Source organism: Pinus tabuliformis, chromosome X (assembly GCF_031772625.1).
Source record: "Pinus tabuliformis cultivar Carrire ecotype Pingquan chromosome X, CPIR1, whole genome shotgun sequence".
Classification (NCBI taxonomy): domain Eukaryota; kingdom Viridiplantae; phylum Streptophyta; class Pinopsida; order Pinales; family Pinaceae; genus Pinus; species Pinus tabuliformis.
Genome location: NC_142308.1, coordinates 783116902 through 783140588, shown reverse-complemented (window position 1 = coordinate 783140588; position 23687 = coordinate 783116902).

The window sequence follows — 23687 nt, the reverse complement described above, 5'->3', positions numbered from 1 at the left end:
GACTTCACGAACTGTATCCCCTATGTCACCGAGGTCACCCTCGGTCAATGTGATAAGTTCCCCATCCCATTTAGACACCTTGGCCTTCTTCCGTGGCTTCATCCATTTTGTTGGCCATGGTCATTTTAAGGGCAACCCCATGGTGGTTGGTGTCATTCCTTCCGTTCCTGTATCCATGGTCGGCTCTATGGTCACCGTCAGACCACTTTCATCCTTTGTCATTGCAGCCCCTCCTGCTGTCGCCTTACCTATAGAAGTTTGTGCTGCCTCCCGGGCTACCCGTACTTCCATAGTGTGCTGTTCGTTCCGCTTTTGCTGTGTTACGTGCTTAGCTTCAACCTTCTATTTTTGGATAAGGGTCTCATCGCACCCCACCACATCTAGTGTGCCACTCTGGTGGCTAGGTATCTAATACCGCATAGATGGCTTCGTCAATGGCAATGAAGGGAAGTGTGGTCCATGTCTGTTTTGGGTCCTTGCATGCCCAGATGTAGACATAGTGCATATTGGCCTTAAACTCGGCTACATTCATCACACTGTCATATACCTCAGTGGAAAAATGGGGTTGCTTATTGATCCATTGTCGGACGTTCGCTTCCATTAGTATCCAGAAAATTTTGACATCTCGGATTTTGGTAGCATTCTTTGTTTCCCAGAGTGATGTGTATTTGGAAGCTTCTGGCCAATCCTGGTACAAGGAGGGAAACTGACTATCTTCGGGTAATTCACTTGTAACCAACAGGATAGACAACAACAACCACACATAGTGGAAGGTCTTATCCTACTCTTGGACCTTCGTACAATTGGTCAGGAATTTGTCGTAAAGGAACTGCACCCAATTGAACTGTTCCCCTACTGCACATTGCTCAGCTAGCGCGATGACTATTGCTGGGACCTCATTGTCGCGGCATTTCCGCATCACTTTTCCTGCCAGCAGTTGGGTAGCAACAAGGATCCCTCTGTCTAGAATACTGTCAATAGCATAACCTCGTTGCTTTTTCTCCAACTTGTATTTCTTTTTCAGGGTTTCCGTCATTGTCACATCACCACTCATATCAACTATTTCCATGGGGTCCCTTCCTTCACAGGGAAGCCATGAGATCTTGTGAATGAGTTCCACCATGATGAGGACAGGTTTGTCTAGCCATAAGTATCCATCATGTACCAGACAGAGCAGTTTTCTGATGAAAAATATTGTAATAGGGGGCTGGTGAAAATGTGCAATTGCCAAGAGACAGAGTAACCCAGATTCCTCCACCTTTTGCAGCCACTCTTGCGGCTGAAGTATCGTAATAGCCCCCTCCTCTCTTTGCTCCATCAGTTCGCTAGTTTCCAAATGGGGAAGCTTCTTAGTATCTGCAAGGTCCTAGTCTTCAAATTTCATAGTAGAGATGTGGTCGGTCGTTGTTCCTTCAAGCGGAACCCCTTTAGAGAGAGACGGGGTGATGAGTATGTTGTCAATAACATCCATATTGTTAAGTACCTTGGCCTTCCCTTTCCTTGGAGGAACATACTTGGGTCATCTTACTGGTTGGAGATCCTCTTCCATCTCTTCGTTGGGTTCTATTTCTTTGATATAGGTCGGAGGGTCTTCAACCTCTTCATCGCTCTCAATTTTCATTCTTTTGCATTTTTCCTCCATCGACAATTTGTCGAATCACAGATTTTGTGGAGATGTCCAGACTGGTCCTGCTACTTGGGGGTTCTTCTTGGTCTGCGGTGTCCTGGGTGATTTAGGGATTTTGGCTGTATCATCCTTGGGTGTGGATATCGACCTGAGTAGGGACTCCTGTATTACCTTCAGCAGGGCTTTAAACCATGAAATTTCTCTTACGACTGCTTCATCCATCCTGTGCTGCTCTATTTGAACCTTGAACAATTTACTATGCAAGGGGCCAAATGGTGTGTGGTAATAAGCCACCTGTGTTTTATATACCCTTTCCACTTCAACATTGGCTGTTCTCCTCGTTCGTGGCTTATTAATGCGATTTTGGCAGCAAATCCATTCAGTCCTATGCCTTAATGGCTCACTGTCTGCTCCTCGGTGTCTTAAATGGGACATCTTGTCATGAACAGTAGCTGCAATGGTCATTGTCCATTTTTCCCACGCGGCAGTGTAGTCCCTAGTACGCAGACGTGTTCTATGCTTTTTACTGGTCTAGCACGCCACATTCGAATCGCACAACCTTTCTATAGACTGCTTTATAGTCCTGTGCCCTCTTCCAACTATGTGGAGCTCTGAGACGGGGTCTCCTACAGATAGTTAGGTGGTCTGACCCCTCGTGCGAGCCTTCTTATTCCCTGATAGCCCAGGCTGTGGGCACCGTTTGCGTTCCTTTGAGTCAGGTAGTGCATTACGGTCTGTGCTTCCTTGTTCACTAGGGTACAATTCGAACCATGATAGCAGGGTCACGGCTTGTTCTAGTAGCGTAGGAGGGTTGGCCAGGTCTGGTCCCCTCAGTGGCTCTTTCACACGGCCCGTTTGTGTGACTCCTATTTTTATTTTGTCAATTTCTTCATCCAGCCTCACACTTTTCCTCCTTAGCCTGGCCCCCACTTCCTCTAGTTCATGAAGTCTCATGTTGCCACGCCAAATGGCTTCCCACAACTGCCAGATCCCTTCGTCCAGGTCTTCTTGTTTAGGTCGAACTGCAGGGGTAGTGGCTGGGGAAATTCTCTTCAGTCCCCCGGTTTAGCGCGTTTATTCATGGGTAAAGTTCTATGCACATACCTTGCTTGGTTTATGGTTTTCTTGGCCCAGCAAACCCTTGTTACGCACATATTCCATTGGGTCAATGGTTGCACCACACACAGTTGTGCCCTCCGTTATAGATGGGTGCTCGAACTGCTATAGTGGGGCTGACCTGTTCACCGTGGAAGTCCTTCAACCCGTACTCGTAACCACCTACTCACTCCACCTCATCTTCCTATGTGCACACCATATTGTTGCGCACGACGCTTCTTCCGTTGCACCATGTTGCTTCTGTTCTATGATTGAAGTGCCAAGGTTGATGAACTCCCCCTCATTTGTTGAGTCATCGTCCATTGGCCATTGCCGTACTTCAGTGGTCATGCGTCATAATGATCTAATCATCATATTATAGTTGAGTGTTGTGACTTCATGCAATCGGTTCTGCCATTGCTCAATCTCCTCATATGAATCCGATGTGCAGGAACTATCATGTTCCCATGAGAGTCTTCCATTCACTAAGGGATTCACCCGATCCTGGTCTTGTGCTGTTATCTGGTAGATGCAGTATAGTTCATCGTCACTGCCATCGTCGCGCACCAGTTCGGTGTAACGCGCTCCTTCAACTGGGTCTATCAGAACTATTACATGGAGTGACTTTTTCTTGAACGCCATTTTCCATTTTTTTAAGTTGATGACCCCATTCATGTCCGTGGCCCAATCTATTCCTAGCAATGTAGGGTATGGATTACAGTCATCAACAATTTCTATTACCTCAAATTCAGTCTGCATACTTACTCCTTCAATGTCCACTGTCACCCCTTGCAGTCATCCCATCAGTAAGATCTTTTGTTGGTTGGCCATCTGTAGTTGAATAGGAGACCACTGTAGTGCGGGCCTACCCATGCGTTCCCACGTTTTCTTAGGCAACACATTCGCATCCGACCATAAATATAGAATGACCTGGTCCATCTCGTACTCACCGATTTGTGTCGTCATTTGCATCTCCCACCTGGTGAACAGAGCATGTTTTCCTAGTTTCCGGACTACACGCAGCTCCCCTGATCCTGTGCATGTAGTGATAAGCTCTTGTAGTCCTTTAACTACTCTATTGTTGCGTACCAACTTCATACATGTCTCTAAAAATGTGGTTAGCATAGAGGGATCCATTCCCGGCTCAATTGGATCCCCATTACCTGGAGTACAGACTTCCATGAAGCTCTTTTGAGCTTCTTTAGATGTCCCTTTTACCTATTCTATCTCCAAGTCATGTTCCCTCGTAGGAGCATCGTGACCCTTCCCATATTCTCCACACTGTTTCCTCACATCTCCTCCTGTAGTTGCACCACTCCTCAGTACCATGTTTACACTAGGGTCCTCTTCGCGTGGTTCCAACCTCATCATTTGGACATTTTGAGTTGGTGTGGGCTGCAATACCCTCTTTTCGTGCATCTGGGCAATTAGCGTCGGACAGACTGCCATTTCATGGTCAAACGCTCACAGTAGGGACAAGATATTCTCGTTGGGTTAGTACAATCGTGAGCATAGTGCCCCGACCCTCCAAAATTATAACAGATCAGCTATCTGCAACCTCGCCCAGGCCCTATCCCTCTTCCTCATCCGCGTCCTTGAAATCCCCTGCGTGGCCATGCGGCTGGATCGAAACCCCATGCCTCAGTATGCATTCGATAGGCTGGGGTCATCTCCATCATTAATTCATAGCTTCGACACATTCACTCGTCATGACCCACCAATCAATAGAAGTTGCAATATAGCTGCTGCAGAGTCTAGGTATACTTCTGCAATAGGTGGTAGTTGTCTGTTGCGTGCTTTCCTCCTACTTGACAAATTGTGCACTAGAGGGCAGGCGCCGAATTTGGCCTTGCTTGTACCTCCAGCCTTTATGGAATCGCCTCCCTTCCTGCCAGATAGTTCACAAATACGGGGTAGTTGTCCTTGTTGTGACACTGACTTTTTCATTTGATGCATCTTACTTCTATACGTGCCTCCAATCGGGGCACCCTTTCTTGCTTCAAACTTTGCATTTCTAAGCACAGGTTCTATAGTTGCGCGTGGATTTGCTAAACTCCCAACCCTGAATCCTGTATTGGAGTTTCATGCAACCTCATCGATGTCTCCAATGCTTCAGCTTGGGTTGAGATCTTTTGCTGCGATAGCACCGTTCTCAGATGTGGTGTTAAAGACGCCACAAACCACATGCAATGTTGCTTATCCATTAGCGTCATGTTAGCCTTGTGGATTGTAATCTTCAATATTTGATCCAAATCCCATGGGGTTTCACCATGTAACATCGCGATCTCTTTGAACCCAATGATCGATTGTGTCTCTTATTTTGGTTGGCTAAATTCTTTGTTCAGTGCATCCTAGATCACCGCTATTCTCGCATTTCGATGATCGCTCGAGTACTTTATATACCACGTCAAAGCACGGTCCTGCAACACGATAACTAGAGTAGCCTTTTTGATGTTATCATTTGTTATGCCTTGGGTGATCTGAAATCACCCGTAAATGACGTTAGAGAAAGAATGAAGGTATTACAGACCCAAGTGTTGGGGTATGCCTATGTTATTTCATGCAACAGATCGATAAGATTGCGAAATACATAGACAGTGAAATAGTAAGAGAACATAGTAAGCCAACACGTAAACACAACAAATTTAATAAGGATTTCACCCAATCCTCCTGGGCTACGTCTCCTGGTCCGGCCTTTAGTGGTGGCCTTTCTATTGTGTTTTAAAGCAGAGTTTTTACAATAAGGATCTCAATTTAAGTCTCACTTAATAGATGATGATCAGTATGATTGTACTTGGATCCCCCAAGTCTCTAGAGTACATAGACTCCCCTTACTGAATCTCGACCTCAACTAGACTTAGTGGTATGAGTCCAATTTGGTACTCAATACCTGACAGTTATGCACAGAAGAGTTGCTTGAACCTCTTAAGCCTTCTCTAGAGTTCACAGACTCTCGGACCCTCTCTATCTCTATTTTGTCAATGCTGCCTTTGCTCTGCAGGTCAGCTCGGCTTCTCTATTCTCTGCAATTCACTTCTTTCTTGCCTCTCATCTTTCTGCTTCTCTTTCTCTGCATGCCTTTACTCTTTGTCTGTTCGTGGCTTAAATCCAATCTGCCCTGTGTCTATTCCTTTCCGTTTCCCAGCTCTCTGGATCTCCTGCCTCTGCCCACTGGAATTCCCCTACTCTGCATCATCATCATTGTGTAATACTTCACAGAGAAGTGGCCACTTGTTTCCTCACGAACTGAGTGTCAGTTCTCTTCGAATGGTCATTATTTCCGTTGCTCCAAGATTGCTCGCAAAACTAGTTCCTCTACCAACTGAGCGGTCATGCCAGACCTCAAACCTCATATGACTCAACTTATTTCCCATAGAATCCGGTCATCGATTGGATCATTTCTCCACCATTGATTTGGAGTCTCTAGATCCTACGATCTCCATCCATATCGGTCGGGTAAGTAGCGTGACCTTTACCTGCATGATGTGAGTGGTTTTCTCTCTCATCTACTGGACGCATGTCACCCAGTGTATGGCATTGAGCGGGACTTGGTCGAACCTGCTTACCACTTGAAGCCCTTCAGATATCCTGTCGGTTTTAGTGCGGGACCCACCTTCTAAAGGAATCAGAAATTTCCGTACAGTTTTACGCTTTTCCTCATGACCAAGTGCTTAGGGCTTTCCTTCACTAAGGGGGATGCCCTGCGATACGTGAAATTGCCTCTGTTTTTGGATTTGACCTCCCATTTGTCAATTTGTGCCAGTGTGTGGTCACCATGGGCCAATGGTCTGTGCGCTTTGACCGAGGGTCCTCGCTGTTCCGTGCTAACCACAAATTGCCATTTTTTTAGAGGTTATTTCTAATAAGCTCGATATCCATAAGATTTTTAAGCTTGACATAATTTGAAACAATCATGAAAACTTAGAGAATATTTAAGGATCCAATTCGAATCACAGTCTTCCCACTAAAAAAGCTTTTGGACCACCAAAAGTTGGTTTTCAAGCATCGACTATGTGAGGGTATAACTGTCTCACTTGTCTGATCTCTATCCATTTTGCACTGCTTGGATTTGAACCCTTGAGCCCAATCCTAAGGTACTCAACATCTCCCCTACGCGTCGTCCTCACCTTCCTATCCAGAACTGTGTCTTCCTTGTAATTCATTGAGATATTCAGGTAAAAAATCATCAATAGTAGGCAATTGACTCTGCTCTTCGGGATCTTCAATTAATGAAGGTTGAAATAGTCTCAAGTTGTCTGCATTAACGACTAAGTAGATGTGCATGTAAGCTGGTAAATCAAGGCGAAAATCATTCTCACCAATTTTCTCAAGTATCTTGAAAGGTCCATACCTTATTGGCTTTAGCTTTTTACCTTCAGCTTGCATTCTGTCTTTTTTGATATACAACCAGACTTGATCACCAGCTTGCAAACTATGCTCCATCTGATGCTTGTCATGCCTTACCTTGTATTTTGCTTGGCTCTTTTCCAACTGTTCCTATACTTTCTGGTGAATCTCTTGGATTTGTTCAATGAACTTGGTTGCCTTGTCCACATCACTGTGTCCATCAACTACTATGTCTTTACCAAAGACAAAATCCAAGAGAGACCTTGGTGTGAAACCAAAACAGGTCTCAAAAGGAGATCTCTGTGTAGAATAATGTTTTGCTCGGTTGTAAGCATGCTGCACATAACACAAATGTTCATCCCAAAGTTTGGGATGCTTGCTACAATAGCCTCTGAGCAACTGGATCACTGTCCTATTGACCACTTCTGTCTGGCCATCTATCTGTGGATGAAAAGTTGTGCTTTTCTTCAATTTGTTGTCCATCAGTTCCCGCAGACTTGACTAAAACTTCCCAATAAATCGGGTGTCTTGATAAGATACAATGGAACTGGGTAATCCAAAATGAGCCCATGCATGCTGAAAGAATAACTTTGCAGTTTGATCAACTATAATTTGTTTATTACAAGGTATCAAAATACACATTTTGCTGAACCTATCCACAACAACATATAAATAGTCATGACCTTTACTAGATTTAGGCAGTCCTTCAAAAAATTCCATGGAAACAGTTTCCCAGGGATGAGAAGGAACTGGTAGCGGAGTGTACAAGCCTAGTTTTCTTTTGCTGGGCTTGCTTTTAGCACACATGGTACACCCTCTTACATATCTAGAAACTGTCTCATTCATTTTTGGCTAATGAAAAAATCTTTGCAGCTGTGCAACCGTTTTACTTACCCCAAAGTGACCTGATATTAGAGAAGTGTGTGCTTCTCGAATTATCTTTACTCTATCAGTTTGTGGAATGCATAGCTTCCCACAATTATACAAGAGTTGGTCCTTAATGTGATAATCCAATTCTTCTACTCTTTTTCCTTGACTTAAAGTTGCATATACATCTTTAAAGTCTATATCTTGAGCATATTGTTCAATGTAGCTCTCATGCAATACTGAGTTATGCTTAAGTATAGTAGATGCATTTATAATTGGTCTAGATAACATATCTGCAACTTTATTGTGTATGCCTTTTTTATATCTGATGACTAAATGAAACTGTTGTAGAAAACCCATCCATCTATAGTGTCTTGATTGCTGCAACTTAGTTTGGGAGTGTAGATATTGAAGTGGTTGATGATCAGTATGTATAAATGTCTCTTTTCCCATTAAGTAATGTTTCCAGTTTTTCACACTCTGTACTAATGCATACAATTCTTTATCATATGTGGGATGGTTAACTACTGATCTCTGCACCATCTTTTTACGCTGTTGGAAAGACAATATCTGCTTGAATCCACTCAAGTGCGTCTTCTGCATCACGGCTAGGTGCCTACTTGGATTCATCATCTCTTAGAAGGGCCGTCGATCCACTTAAAGTGAAAGCCATCCTCGAGCTGCCCCCTCCTATGAACCGGCGCCAGCTGCAAAGCATCCCCAAGGGAAAGCCAACTTTCTCTATCGGTTCATCCAAGATTACGCTACTGAAGCACACGGGTTATTACTTCTTTTACGGAAGGACATTATCTTCCAATGGGATGATCAAGCGCAACAGTCTTTCGATACACTTAAGAAAGTGTTTACATCCACCCCCCTCATCTCCCTACCCAACTTCAACCGTGACTTAATCCTATATATTTCATCTCCTTCCATCTATCCGCGCCTTCCTTCCATAACCGCATGAAATCTCATTATGAAAAGAATATATCCGGGATCTCCCCATATTCTGGCTACCTTCTTTGAATAAGGGAAATGATAACATATGGGTTTACCGTGTTGTATCAACACTGCTCCCATGGCATAGTCACTTGCATCCGTTTGGATCTCAAATGGTCTTTGAAGATCGGGCAGTGCTAGTACTGGTGCTGTACTAATATTTTCTTTCAAGGTGTGGAAGGCTTTCTGCTGTTTGCCTCTCCACTGAAACACCTTGTTCAAACCTGTTAAAGCGTGTGAGGGAGTTGCAATTAAGGAAAAGTTAGAAACGAACTTTCTCCAATATTGTGCTTCTCCTAAAAAGCTTCTAACTTCTGTAGTAGATTTAGGTTTAGGCCAGTTTACAATGACTGCCAGCTTAGAGGGATCTATCTTCAATTCACCACCCCCTACTATATGTCCCAAATAGTTCAAAGATGTTTTTCCAAATTCACATTTTGAGAGTTTAACATAATTTTTTCTCTTTTCAAAACATCTAGTGTCTGCTTAACATGCTTTAAATGTTCTTCCCACATTTTGCTAAATATAAGAATGTCATCCAGATATACAATAAAAAATTCATCAAGAAAAGGTCTGAGTACATCATTCATTATTCTCATGAAAGTAGCAGGAGCATTAGTTACGCCAAAAGGCATAACCAACCACTCATATAATCCCTACTTTGTTTTGAAAGAAGTCTTCCATGCATATTGTTCTGCAACTTTGACCTGATGATATCCACTATGCAAGTCTAACTTGGAAAAATAAACAACTTCCTTTAACTTATCTAATAGGTCATCTATGCGAGGAAGGGGATAACGATTTTTGATTGTTATCTTATTTAGTGCTCGGTAATCAATGCACATTCTCCACAAGCCATCTTTATTTTTCACCAAAATGATTGGAGACCCACATGGTGATGTGCTAGGTCTGATGAACCCCTTCTCGAGCAACTCCTGCACCTACTTCTTGATTTCTGCATTCTCTAAAGTGGACAATCTATACATTCCGATGTTAGGCAATGGAGCATCTTGTTGCAAATTAATATCATGCACTATTTCCTTTTTGGGTGGCGGACCTTTAGGTTCTTGAAACAAGATATCATATTCTAAAACAACTTTTTCTAAATCAGCTTGCTATTTAGCATGACAACCCTCAAATACATTGGTTTTATCAGGTTTCTTTTCCTTTACAACCATTAGTAAAAATTGTTTGCATGAATCTACAATTCGTTTCATCTGCCCTAAGTTTATGAGAGTATAATTATTCTTGAGCTTATGAGCTCTTACAATATATTCGATTCCATCTTTAACGAGGAGATACTTGTTCTCAGCTCTATAGAAAATAGCTTTTCTATCATACAAGTAGGGACTTCCTAAAACAATTCCACATATATCCAAAGGAACTATATCTAACTCTACCTCATCTACAAATACTGACCCAAAAGAAAACTTAAGTTTACATTGTCTAGTCACTTGTAGTTGTGATTTATCACTTAACCAACCCAATGGGTAAGGTTTCTTGTGAGGTGTAGTCAGTAATCCCAACTTCTTTACAATTTCTTTAGAAATTAAATTTACTTGTGAGCCACTATCAAACAAATTATCAATCTTTTGATGCTTGGAAATAACTAGAATATGGAAAAGATCATGTCTTTTTCTCCCATTTTCTTCATTATTAGTAGATTGTGCAGAATTACTAGTAGATGCTTCAGAATTTTTACCTTTTATACCTGTGGCTGCAATGGTTGTTTCATCTCCTGAGTCTGACCCCAAATCTTTCTGAATAGCTGCAACAGTCTTCTTCTTCTTGCCCTCGAACTTCTTAGGTCTTAGCTTCGGATGCAGGATCCAATAGTGCTCCTCATCATGCCCATCCTTCTTACAGTGAGTTCATGAAGACTTGCTTTTCTGTGCAGTGTTGGCCTTCCTCTCTTTCCATTTATGTTTTCTTTTCTCCTTATTCTTGCTTGCAATGGGCTTGGATGATCCCCAAAATTTTGGGTTCCCATTCTTTCCTCTAACTTCTAGATGCGTAGCTTGAATAGATACCTCATCTATACTAGTGAGATTAAACATGAGGATAATGTGCCTCATGTAGCTGTGTAGACCACCTATGTACTTCAACAGAGTCTCAAGTGAATCTAATGAAATTTCTATAATCAAATCTCTTTTCCTAAATTCTTGGGTGTAACCTTGTACACTTTTCCTTTTCAATTGGAAAAGAGTTTGCCAGCTCATCATGGCTTGCTGCCTGTAAGCTAGTGGATAAAACTGCTTTTTGATTGCGGAAACAAATTCACTCCAGACAGAAAGAATCTTACCATGTTTCTTCATGTTAGCTTGTGTCTTGCCTTCCCACCATACCAAGGTAGTGCCTCTGAGGCATAGGCTGGCCAATTGAATCTTACTCTTGTCTGAGTCAATACTCTGCACTATGAAATAAACATCAATCTGTCTGATCCAATCATCCAGCTTCTCTGCATTCAAATATCCATCATATATTGGTAAATCAAATTTAACATCTAATTTAATCAGAGATGTCTTCTTTTTATGTTCAGGGCTATTAGGAGGTGTGAAAAAGTTTTCTTCTTTCCCTTTTCCTTTTGAGTGGTTATGGATGAGAGACTCTTCTTCTCCTTTATCTTGTTTGGAGCCTGATGAATCTTCATCTTTATGTTTCTTATAGTCCCTATACATTTCCTCTACCATGAACTTCATGGACAGGAAACTATTTATAAATTGGGGGTCTGGTCCCAAAGGACTTTCTTCTGACATTTTCTTCTAAGGATAGACTCTTCCAATTTCCAGGTTAGTTTCAACCAACTCTCCTTCTCCTAATTTAAGCTTCGATCTAGTTAGCATTCAACAACAAAATCCAACACAAGTTTGTCTAAACTTATCAACCTAGGGCTCTCATACCACTTGATATAAAATCACCCGTAAATGACGTTAGAGAAAGAATGAAGGTATTACAGACTCAAGTGCTGGGGTGTGCCTATGTTATTTCATGCAACAGATCGATAAGATTGCGAAATATATAGACACTGAAATAGTAAGAGAACATAGTAAGCCAACACGTAAACATAAAAAATTTAATAAGGATTTCACCCAATCCTCCTGGGCTACGTCTCCTGGTCCAGCCTTCAGTGGTGGCCTTTATATTGTGTTTTAAAGCAGAGTTTTTACGATAAGGAGCTCAATTTGAGTCTCACGTAACAGATGATGATCAGTACGATTGTACTCGGATCCCCCAAGTCTCTAGAGTACATAGACTCCCCTTACTGAATCTCGACCTCAACTGGTCTTAGTGGTATGAGTCCAATTTGGTACTCAATACCTGACAGGTATACATAGAAGAGTTGCTTGAACCTCTCAAGCCTTCTATGGAGTTCACAGACTCTCGGGCCCTCTCTGTCTCTGTTTTCTCGACGCTGCCTTTGCTCTGTAGGTCAGCTCGGCTTCTATGTTCTCTGCAATTCACTTCTTTCTTGCCTCTTGGCTTTCTGCTTCTCTTTCTCTGCCTGCCTTTACTCTTTTTCTGTTCGTGGGTTAAAGCCAATCTGCCCTGTGTCTATTCCTTTCCACTTCCCGGCTCTCTGGATCTCCTGCCTCTGCCCGCTGGAATTCCCCTACTCTGCGTCATCATCATTGTGTAATGCTTTAGAGAGAAAGCCACTTGTTTCCTCACAAACTGAGTGTTAGTTCTCTTTGAACGGTCGTTATTTCCGTTGCTCCAAGATTGCTACGAAACTAATTCCTCTGCCAACTCAGCGGTCATGCTGAACCTAAAATCTCATATGACTCAGCCTATTTCCCATCGAATCTGGTCATCGATCGATCATTTCTCCACTATTGATTTGGAGCCTCTAGATCCTACGATCTCCGTCCATATCATTCGGGTAAGTAGCGTGACCTTTACCCGCGCGATGTGAGCAGCTTTCTCTCTCATCCGCTGGACGCATGTCACCCAGTGTATGGCATCGAGAGGGACTCGGTCGAACCCGCTTACCACTTGAAGCCCTTCAGATATCCTGCCAGTTTTAGTGCGGGACCCACCTTCTAAAGGAATCAGCGATTTCCATACTATTTTATGCTTTTCCTCATGACCAAGCGCTTGGGGCTTTCCTTCACTGAGGGGGACGCCCTACGATACATGATTAGCACTTTAGCGCTAATCGCGTATCAGAAATTGCCTCTGTTTTTGGATTTGACCTCCTGTTTGTCAATTTGTGCCAGTGCATGGTCACCATGGGCCAACGGTCTGCGTGCTTTGACCGAGGGTCCTCGTTGTTCCGTGCTAACCACAAATTACCATTGTTTTAGAGGTTATTTCTAATAAGCTCGATATCCATAAGATTTTGAAGCTTGACATAATTTAAAATAGTCATGAAAACTTAGAGAATGTTTAAGGATCCAATTCGGATCATTGGGCTTCCCATACAACCTTTACCACGAACCAGAACTGATCTGGTTCCGCATTTCCTACGCCTCTAAATATCGGAAACTTGACTGCACTTGCCATCCCATCCTTGGGTGGTGACGGAGGTAGGGTCGGTAAAGATGGGTTTGATGCAGGCGAAGTAGGTGATGGCGTGGACGGTGGTGGTATCAGTGCAATGCGCTACTTTATCAATCGGACTGCGCTTCTTGGAGAGAACCCTGTGAACTCCTCCTCACTTTCTCGTGATAGTGAAATAAGAGGACTGTTTTCTAATCCTTCTGTCCTCGGTAGCCTCTTCCGCTCCTTGTTACCCAGACATCAATGGATGCGCATAACCCATTTTTTACATAACATCATTTTAATCCAAGTATTCAATGATTTGATGTACTTACTCCGTGGTCCTTGGAGAAAGCACCTTTCTGCCTCACTGTAACTCACAGTTGTGTATATCGTAAAATCAATTATAAACCCTCCTCTTATCCGATCCATCCAGTGATCTACTACCCATGCGATTTTATCTTTAGACTCTTCTAGCCTATGCACCAACTCTGGAGTCCACACAATGGGTTGATCCAGTCTGCACCTTCCCTGACTATCAGCTAGCTTCGTGATCCACTCGTACAGCTCGGTCGAGAAAGGCGTGAAGAAGATCTCGTGGATATCTATGTATATGTAGTGATCCAACCACCTTTCCTCATATATCCGTAGATTTTTTTTCCTGTACCAGGAATTCGTGAAGCTTCTGATCCAACCAATCTTCAAGTTCTTTCTTCGTAGGGTTCCAACGTCCTGACATAAAACATCCCTTAGGCAGATCCCAATCCCAGCAACAGAACCATTTGTTGGCTTGTAGGGGCCTGACCCAGGTTTAGAAATGTTTTTAGCCGAACAAATCCCACACTACCGGCCCTTTCGGCAACAATCCGCGGAGCGCGGACTAAAGTCTCACTCGAGATAGTATGGGAGGGTGCTGGAACCAGGTTTCCGCACCCTTGGGATGTTGTGATGTGGTCTAGAGGGGTCGCGAACCTTTCTACGAACTTGCGCTACTCGGTACTGCTACTGGGATTCGTGTAGATCCACGCAGATGCACTATCTTATTAATGGATTTATTACAGATCTAATCTTCTTCATACAGCCTTGAAGCAAACATTTAAAAATAAAACCCAGTGTGCGCAATCATAATTATTAAAGACAGAGAATAAATTTAGAACATAACAGATATATTTACGATAAACACACGACGATTCAGAAACTCTTATCTTTATTTATCTTCCTTGAATACAACTAGATCTGCCTTGTGCACTCAGTTGCAGGGGTCCGCGCACATAGCTGCGGACTCTACCAGGCCTCTGTGCACACAACTGTAGAGCCTCTATCTATCTACCAACACCCTTGACTCAGACTTATAGATGCTGAGAGAATATTGTCTTCATAAACCCATTACATTCCAGATCAAAAGTCCAAAAAAAATACTTCTACCCTTACAACCTTGCTCTATTTATACATTTCCATGATCCGCGGACCATGGGTAGGCTGACTCAATTTCTATTTTCTTACATTATTTTTGGGCAGACAACTTGTTGACTTGACTCATTACAATTCGTGCTTTGTGCACCTCGCGGATCCTTTACCATACTTTTACCCAAAATTGCAGGCTTCGAGCCCCAAAACTGTTACACGGGGCCTCCGCTACCCAACACTTTACTAGTTGAAGGTCTTCCACCAACATAAACTCTAGAGGCTGATGAAAAAGGTCGATGTGAACCCGTGGAATACCCTTCTAAGGCCTTGGGAATACCAAGACAATTCCGAAGAAGGTGGTCACCCTTACATAACATGTAAGGGAATTTTACTTTCAGGGGCTGGTTGGAAGATTCTTCTTCATTAATTGCATTGGTAACAATAGTTTTTTGGGTTCCCCCTTGCTTAGTTTGCTTCTTCTTCTTCTTTGTCCTCTTCTTCTTCTTCTTCTTCTTCTTAGCTTCATGGTTAATAGAATCCAAACTTTCACCACGAGAAGAGGATGAATGGGGTGAAGAAATAGGTGAAGAAGGCAAGGGGTCAACTTTAGGATCAACATGAGGTTGATGTTGTTTAGGTTGAGGAGAACTCGATTAAATAGAAGTTTTGACACCCGGAATCACCGAGGTCAAAAACAACCAAACTGGAAGACTAATGGTCAATCTAGGAAGGACCAATGTTGCCATATAAGAAGCACTAGTGTATCCAAAAGAAGGAAAGGGACCAAGATTCCCATCAGAGGGGTTTCCTTGACTGGTAGACCTAGGAAATTTTTCCATTGGTATCAACATAAGATTCACTAAGGAGTATTTCCACAGGAAGGATGTTGTTCCACGATCAATAAATTGATTTTAGAAATTAACAAATAAAACCAAAAGAGGGGTAATCTAGGCAAAAGGGTTTTCCAAGTATCCATGAACTGTAATATACACCCCAGCCAAAACCAAGAACTTAACATATGATGACCAATATCCTCGAATGCTGTGCTCGGTGTATCACATTAACAAGGCAGCTAACTTAGCTACATGTGGCTAAAGTATAGCAACCTAATGGGGTCTCCCAATACATACTTGACGGTACGGGGAGCACAAGTCTGTGTTAGCGTTGTATAATGCAGAACCGTTTTACGAGAGAATCCTGATATACTTATCATACTGAATTGCCTTCGATATACTAGAGAACCTTCTATATACTTCCATACTGGGACGAGATTTCACTCTCGTGATACACTGCAAGCAGTTAATGACAACTGATATGTTTAAAGATGATGGAACGCATCTCTAGCCTAGAACTCTAGATATTTGCGTTAAGTTCCATATGCTCCTATGAGGTAAATTTTAACGTTTATCTTCAATTATGTTTCAGTTTTGGGCTCAAAATGATGTCACCTGAATCCCTAAGATGCAGCTATATGAGAAAAGTAAATTTTCCACTTCAATGAAAGCTAGACTAACCAAGGGAAGAAATTTCAAACAATAATTCATCAAAGAAAATGCACCGTGAAAAATTCCTTCCACTAACTTTCACTTTTGTCTTCCAAATGTAATGCCAAAAGTAAAAATGATTTCCACTTTTCACTATCCTAAATGCAACTTTTCTAAAGACAAATGATTTGAACTTTACTAAGATGCACTTATATGAATTATGCTTTTCTTTTCGTTTTGAATAACTTGATGCACCTAATACATTTTTTAGCTTTCAATCACTAAAAAATGTGATATATTTTCAATGATGAATCTTAAAAAAATAACTTTTCAATGCAACTCATCTAATGCATTTTCACGAAAGGTAAATTTTGAAATACAGGCTAAAGCAAATGCAAACGATGTTTTCAATGATTTCCATAGAAAACAACCCTCAATCAATCAACAAAAAAAACATCTCAATGACATCAACAAGCGGCAAGCAATGGCCAATTGACTAGAAACCCTAGAACTCAGTAAGATTTCACTTCGAAGGAAATGAGACAAAATTTTCAAATTAATCAAGAAAATCAATCAAAGAACTGATAAATCCAAGCATATAGGACGTGAAAAGACCTTAGGGGCCAAGACACACTAGATTCTAAGGAAGAAACCTTACAAATTCTCACATTCAAGGATCAACGCTACTTTAGATACCAAAACCTGTGACGATTGGGTCATCATCGCTACTTTGCATAGCCAAATCCATGATGGTCGGGGTCATCAACACTACTTTGTATAGCAAAAGTAGTGATGATTTTTAGTGTGGGCAAAGAGTGAAGAATTTTGTTTTCATCGCGACTGTACAAGTAAAAACTCACGCTGCTAGCACGACTGTTAGAACTAAACTTGCTATGGGTGAGGAATATGGGAAAAAATAAAAAAGATTCCAAGAAACAATCCAGACTTAGCTCTCTAAGGTAGTAATCAATTATGGCATAAACCTAGACTGATGCATACAAGCCGAGAAACTGATGGTTGTTCTAACTAGTCAAAGGATCTGATTGGAAGAATGGATGGAAAGGGTTATAGCTTCCCCATCGGAGTCACGATTTTTTTGTCTAGGAAATTCTCTCTATGGACAAAGACGATCCCTCTAGTTGAATGAGTGGGACTAACAACCTATGTGACAATCTGTTGGACACTTTCCTAAGTTACAATTGAAATAAGAGACGAGGAAGATGGCCTACCTTGTTCTGATGCTATAACATCCTTCTTTGTTAAAAACCTTGAATCACTTGCGTCACGAGCTCGGTCCTACTGCTCAAAATGTTTAAATGCCTGCACAAGAGATCAAGGCACAACGAAGCATATAAGTGAAAATAACATAATCAAAAGTAACCTACTTAACAGATCAAGGAGCATTAAGATAAATGATACATCAACATACACATTTATGGAAAATGAACCAGCAGTTGTATATATTAATAGAAAAAAGGAGGAAGCGTACAACCAAGCCTTGATGTCAATAAGCTCTCCTTGAGTGAATGTCCTAGTCCAAGCTCAACCTCTCCAAGCACTCCTTCCCCAAGCGAAATGAGTAGCATGTAGGCACAATCTCAGCATAAGGGTTGAAATAGCCAATGAACAACCATTTGGGAATGGGAGAGGATGAATATATAGGTAGGGAAAGGGAGTTAGGATCTCTCCAAAGATAGGAGAATGCCCTCATCTCAAGGAGGTAGCTGATAGGGATAAGAACAAAAGGCAAAGTTGAGAGAACTTGACCTCATCCACGCCAAAAAATATCCAACTCGTCATTCTGGAAGCCTCTAGATCATGAAGCTTCTTGTCCTCTTTGGGAAAATTTCCTTTTAGGGATCATCATTGGTATCCAAGCCAAAAACGTGATGGCATCACGGGGCTAGTGTAGTGAAACTAGTGATCATCGCGATTTCTAGTGTAAGGGGGGTGATGATGCCAAAATTAGGGTTTTAGAGCTAGTTACTTCAAGGGAAGCTCAAGGAATTTTCTAGTTAGTGTTTTAGGGAGGATCAGAGTTGCATATCTGGATGAGTACACTGCATGATGATCTTGTTTCAAGCACTTCAGGGTATGTCACAAGGAAGTGTGGGAGGCGTGACAAAATACTGTGTAATAGGAAGGCCACTTACCTGAAAGTCATTGATCCTGATTCTGATGGTCAGTTTGTCCGCTACGATCCCCACAAGATTTCGGGCATTTTCCTCCTCTCCAAAATTCATGACAACTCACTTAGAAAATGAATTCAAATTGTAGGGAAAATGTCCTTTTAGAGAAAAACCCACCATTTTTCTGTTGCCCATTGCGACCAAACCATAGCTCAGTTTGATGAACCATCAACACCATTGGTAAACTCTCATCAAGTTCTATAATGGGTCTCTTTTAGTTTTTTATGATTTAACACTTCACCAGGAAGCCATTTTTCCAAGAAGGGTCACTTCGTCACCTCTCAAAATCGAATTTATTCATAAGCGGAACTTGTACTTTGGGAGCCACCTTCCCTTGGCACTTTTCATCTCACATGTCGATTTTCATCATGAGAAACCATCATTTTCTCATGTTTTCATAGTGCCCACTGGGCCTCTTCTGTGTGGCAGTGTCATCAAATCACCCTTGTTCAGAGCATATGCAATGAGTCACCTTTGTATCCATGGAGTCTGTTTCACATCCCATTATATCATATCACAATATTCCATCCAAATTTGCATACCATTCATCCCGTGTTGCCCAATTCGGCCTTCATCCATTCTGTACCCCATCCCCTACAGAGTCGAGTCAATCACTGCCAGGTGAACCATACACTTTATACTTTGACAAGGGAAGTCATTTTCTTGTCCCTCTGTCCCATCCTCCCCATTCTTCCTAGTGTGAGTCCATCATTCACATTACTATTTTCCCTCATGCCTTAGTTGATGATCCTCATTGCATCACCTATGGCGAGCCCTATTCTATCGACATCAGCACATCTATAACCGAAAAAAAACCTCGAGGGCGGTGTATCTTGGTTCCAACTTTCACTCTTGTTCAGTGCCTCAGATCAAACAAAGGGAATCATAATTTCCCTTAGGCTTGGTTGTTTCATGTTCGTGATTCATGCACTTGACAGTCTAGTGATTCAACAGATTGTACCAGTGATTCCCGGGTGTGTGTGATATGTTTCAGACCTCATGAGGGGGTGTCCCTTTAGGTATCCCCCCACATGCCCAGATGCCTTCCTATTATGCTACAACCTCAGATGTAGTTTAGCAAATTTTATGGGTTCTTTCCCTGTCGCTTGCAACCTTCATCGCATGCATGTCTTCTTCAAATGATCCATTCAGTTTTGTAGAGCCCTTTCCTGTTCAACATGGCTTCTTTGGTTGTTTTACCCTCCCTCCCACCCATTTTCTAGGGAAGTGCCATTATATCTCATGTAATAAGATGATATTATATTTAGTCCTGGATCATGTTTTTTCTAGGCGCATTATGTATGTGGGACACATTGTATTATTTTCTGGCTCATTTATGCCAACATGTCATGTACCATTCAACATGTATTTTATTTCTCAGTTTCATGTTTCTGGGTGCATCATTAATTATGTACTAAGTTATCTCGGCAAGTATAGGTATGCCTCCCCCGCCTCACTAAGATCTGGTATCACAACATAAAAGGAGACTTGCATTGGTCTCGCCCACTCTATCACTATCCTCTTTCACTTCAACTCCATTGGTCTCTCTATCTCTCTCTCTCTCTCCGACTCCACTTCTTTGTCTAGTGATTGTGTCCTTACAACGTACTCCGGTCATACATTTTTCTCCTAACACTCGTACGTTGGGGGGAAATATGTTATCACAAAAATATGACCATCTAGCCATAATTTACTAGATGGGTCGAAGTACACCATGTAGGGCCAATTTTACCATAGTAAAATTGCTTTCACTATGAGAAATTACTTAAAAAACCAAATTTGTTAAGTCATTTATAATTAAACCCATGTAGAATAATTAAATAAATCACTATTTATTTAATATCTTCTAGGAATAATTAATTAAACCATTTTTAAATTAATATTCCTTGTCACATTTGACCCAATTATGAGAAATAAATAGATAAATCATTAATTATCTTATTTTTCTCTAAGAATAATTAATTAATCACTAATTAGTTATTATTCCTTTTCAAGTTTGACCAAATCCCTTAGAAATAATTAAATAAATCATTATTTTTTTATTATTCCTTAACTATATTTCATGAGATGGTAAATAAATCATTTATTTATTTATTATTTCTAAATAAAAGTTTAAATACTTTTTCCTTCCAAACCAAATATAATAAAATATTCCAAATGGTTAATTCTAGAATGGGGTTAATAATATTTTATTATTTCTCATTATTCAAGGATAACCTAATATTTTGTTATAAATAGAAGGGTTTTCCATTCATTCTTCACTTTCGATTATTTTCATTGTTGCACTCACTGTTGCAGCTCTGATTATTATCATTGTCGCACACCATATTCTTTTTCATTTGAGTTCTCATTGAACTCAAAAATTTTGTTTGCTAGGTTTTACACATTATAGAGGAGAGAGACTCTACAAAATCTAAATACATTGAGGATAGCCAAGAACCCATCCCATAGAGGGGGACTGGTAACATTATTTGTTCCCTTCATAGGTGTTTTTTAATAAAATATATTCTTTATATATCTGGTTTCCATTGGATTATTGGAGTTATTTGTGCTTATTTTACTAGTCCATTTTGTTGCTTAACTATGTCTGTGGCATATATAAGGGCTTTGGCAGGTTTTTCTCCTATCATTTACTGCAGATCTACACTGTTTAACAACCATTTTTATTGTTAGGGTTGTTTGTCATTCACAACCTAAAGTAGTCTCTTTTCGTACACATTCAAGAAGAATTCTACATAACAACGTATCTCTTGCTATTCTTCTAGAAAAATGATGAGTCATGGTTGTATTGTAGGATCTGGAACTGTTCACTCCCTTGTAGGCTTGATATTTGGAACTACAGCTCGTATTTCCTCTTGGTAGAAAAACTGGTACATGAACCTGTAAACTTAGCTGAAACTATGCAACTGCATTGTGTAACTTCTTACTTCTCTTAAGGATTTTTTCCTTATGTTGAATCGTATTCTTTGTACTTCCTTAGCCAAAGAACCCTTTCACGTATTACCATAACATATCAACAATCAGGTATCTGTCAAAAAGATTAAAATGGAGCAAGTCAAAACATTGAGGTAAAATTAGGGTTTGTTCAACAAAATTAGGGTTTTATATATTTCTCTATCAATGAGGTAAACTAATCATTTTTCCATAGCTTATGTAGCTTGAGAAAGGAGGTATAATTTGTTTTGGCTTCTTTTCATCCTTTTGGTATCTTTTTGTATGTTTTTTCCAGCCTTTAGGGTTTCTTTCTCTTTTTTTTCTACAAACTATGTTTTCCTCTGTTTGGTGGCCTTCTTTATGCTCTTTAAAACTTGCACAATCTCTTCATCCTCATCAAGAATCACTATCTCCTTCAACTTAGGGTTATATTTTTTCTTTTAAACCCAATCTTAGTTTGTTTATGAGGTTTTTGGTAGTAAGCCCTATGCTTTGTTTCTACTTCTTCATCCCCTGTTTCCTTTTTTTATTTGCCTTTCTCATTTTTGTTGTTGTCTGCTTTGCCTCCTCTTCTTCTAGCATTGGCCTTTGTTGTCTTCTTGTTCTCCTCTCATAGGCCCTAACCTCTGGTTCGTTTACATGGATTTAAACATGTTCTTTAAAAAGGATATAGATGGGTTCTCCCTTTGTTTCCTGAGCTAGGGTTTGGATAGAAACTTTATTTTTCCTCTCCTTGGTCTTTTGGGTGTAGGTTGTCTCATGTTTCTTTGTCTCAATCGTTATACCTACTTGTTTATCTCATGAGTATATAGTATTTTTATCATGTCATGATGAAAAGTATCACGAGGTTGCAACTCAGATCTAGTTCTAGCTTTGGTATACCTCTTTAGCAAACTTTGATGAATAAAATAGGGAAAATTCATCTTACTAAAACCCCCTAAATGATATAAAACCCTCATGTGATACAAATATGCTTTAAAGTACCTACCTTCACAGGTGAAGAAAATTTGCACAGTATTGAGAGCATTAGACCATTCAGGCTCCAACTTGTTCTAGATGACTCTTATGTTCTAGTCTTGGTTCTAACAGTCTTCCTTCAAGAAAAATTTTATGTCCACATTTTGTAATCTCTGCTTTTTAAACCACCTTTCACCCTCAGTAGGAAAATCCATGGCCTATGCAATGGACTCCTCGGTGACTAGAAACTGTAGGGTTCTAATTTGTATTGTACTACCATCAAAAGAGTATATGAAATCATGACACCAACCTAGGTTGTGTCCATTGAAGCACTAGAATATTTATTCCCATCCTGCATATCAGAACAAAGCCAAAATTTATGGATAAACTTCAAAGACATGCCATAGGGTTCAAAATGCTTCACATGACCTGATCGACCCATATTCTAATTTTTTTTACGTTGAAAATTCCTCTACAACTTTGAATCACCCTGGTCGGACATTGCAAACCCTTTGGAACCTTCCTGTGCACTGTAAACAAATTTTTGGGTTCGCTGGAAATTACCGTTTTATGGTAAACTGGGAATTTTAGGGTTTGATTTTAAACTTCTTTTTTAGGTTTCAAAATGCAAATAGTTTTCAAATCATGGATGAAAAGGGATAGGGTTTTGTGAAAAACCATTTAGGGAGTTGAAATGATAGGTTTGGAAACTATAAAACCTAACTTTTAATTTTTTTGATGAGTGCTACAAAAATATTTTGTATCGCCAACTGTAGGCTAATTTCGTTGCAAAAAACTTAGGGAAAGTTTAGGGTTAGGTGAAATGGCTTGATTTTACATTTCCCTAGGCTTACATAACAATTTACAAAAAAAAAAAATGTATAGGCCCTTTACATAACCAGGACCTTTCATAATGAACTTTATAAATATAACCTTTGGACCTTTTAGGGAAAGGTGCAAACCTGATGCTAACAAGATTCAATAAAGGAAACTAATGATCCGAATGGAAAGTGGAATCCACCCATGGTATTGTAAGTGGTATCCCCCCAAGGTATTAATCCACCCATGGTATTTATCCACCCATGAAATTTACCCATGGTGTTGTAAGTGACATCCACCCATGGTATTCATTCACCCATGGTATTTTCTGATGGTATTCATCCACCCATGATATTTATCCACTCATGGAATTTACCCATGTTATTGTAAGTGACATCTAGTGATGATATTCATTCACCCATGGTATTTACCCACCCATGGAATTCACCTTTGGTATTGTAACCTAGAAAGACTATAAGTAAC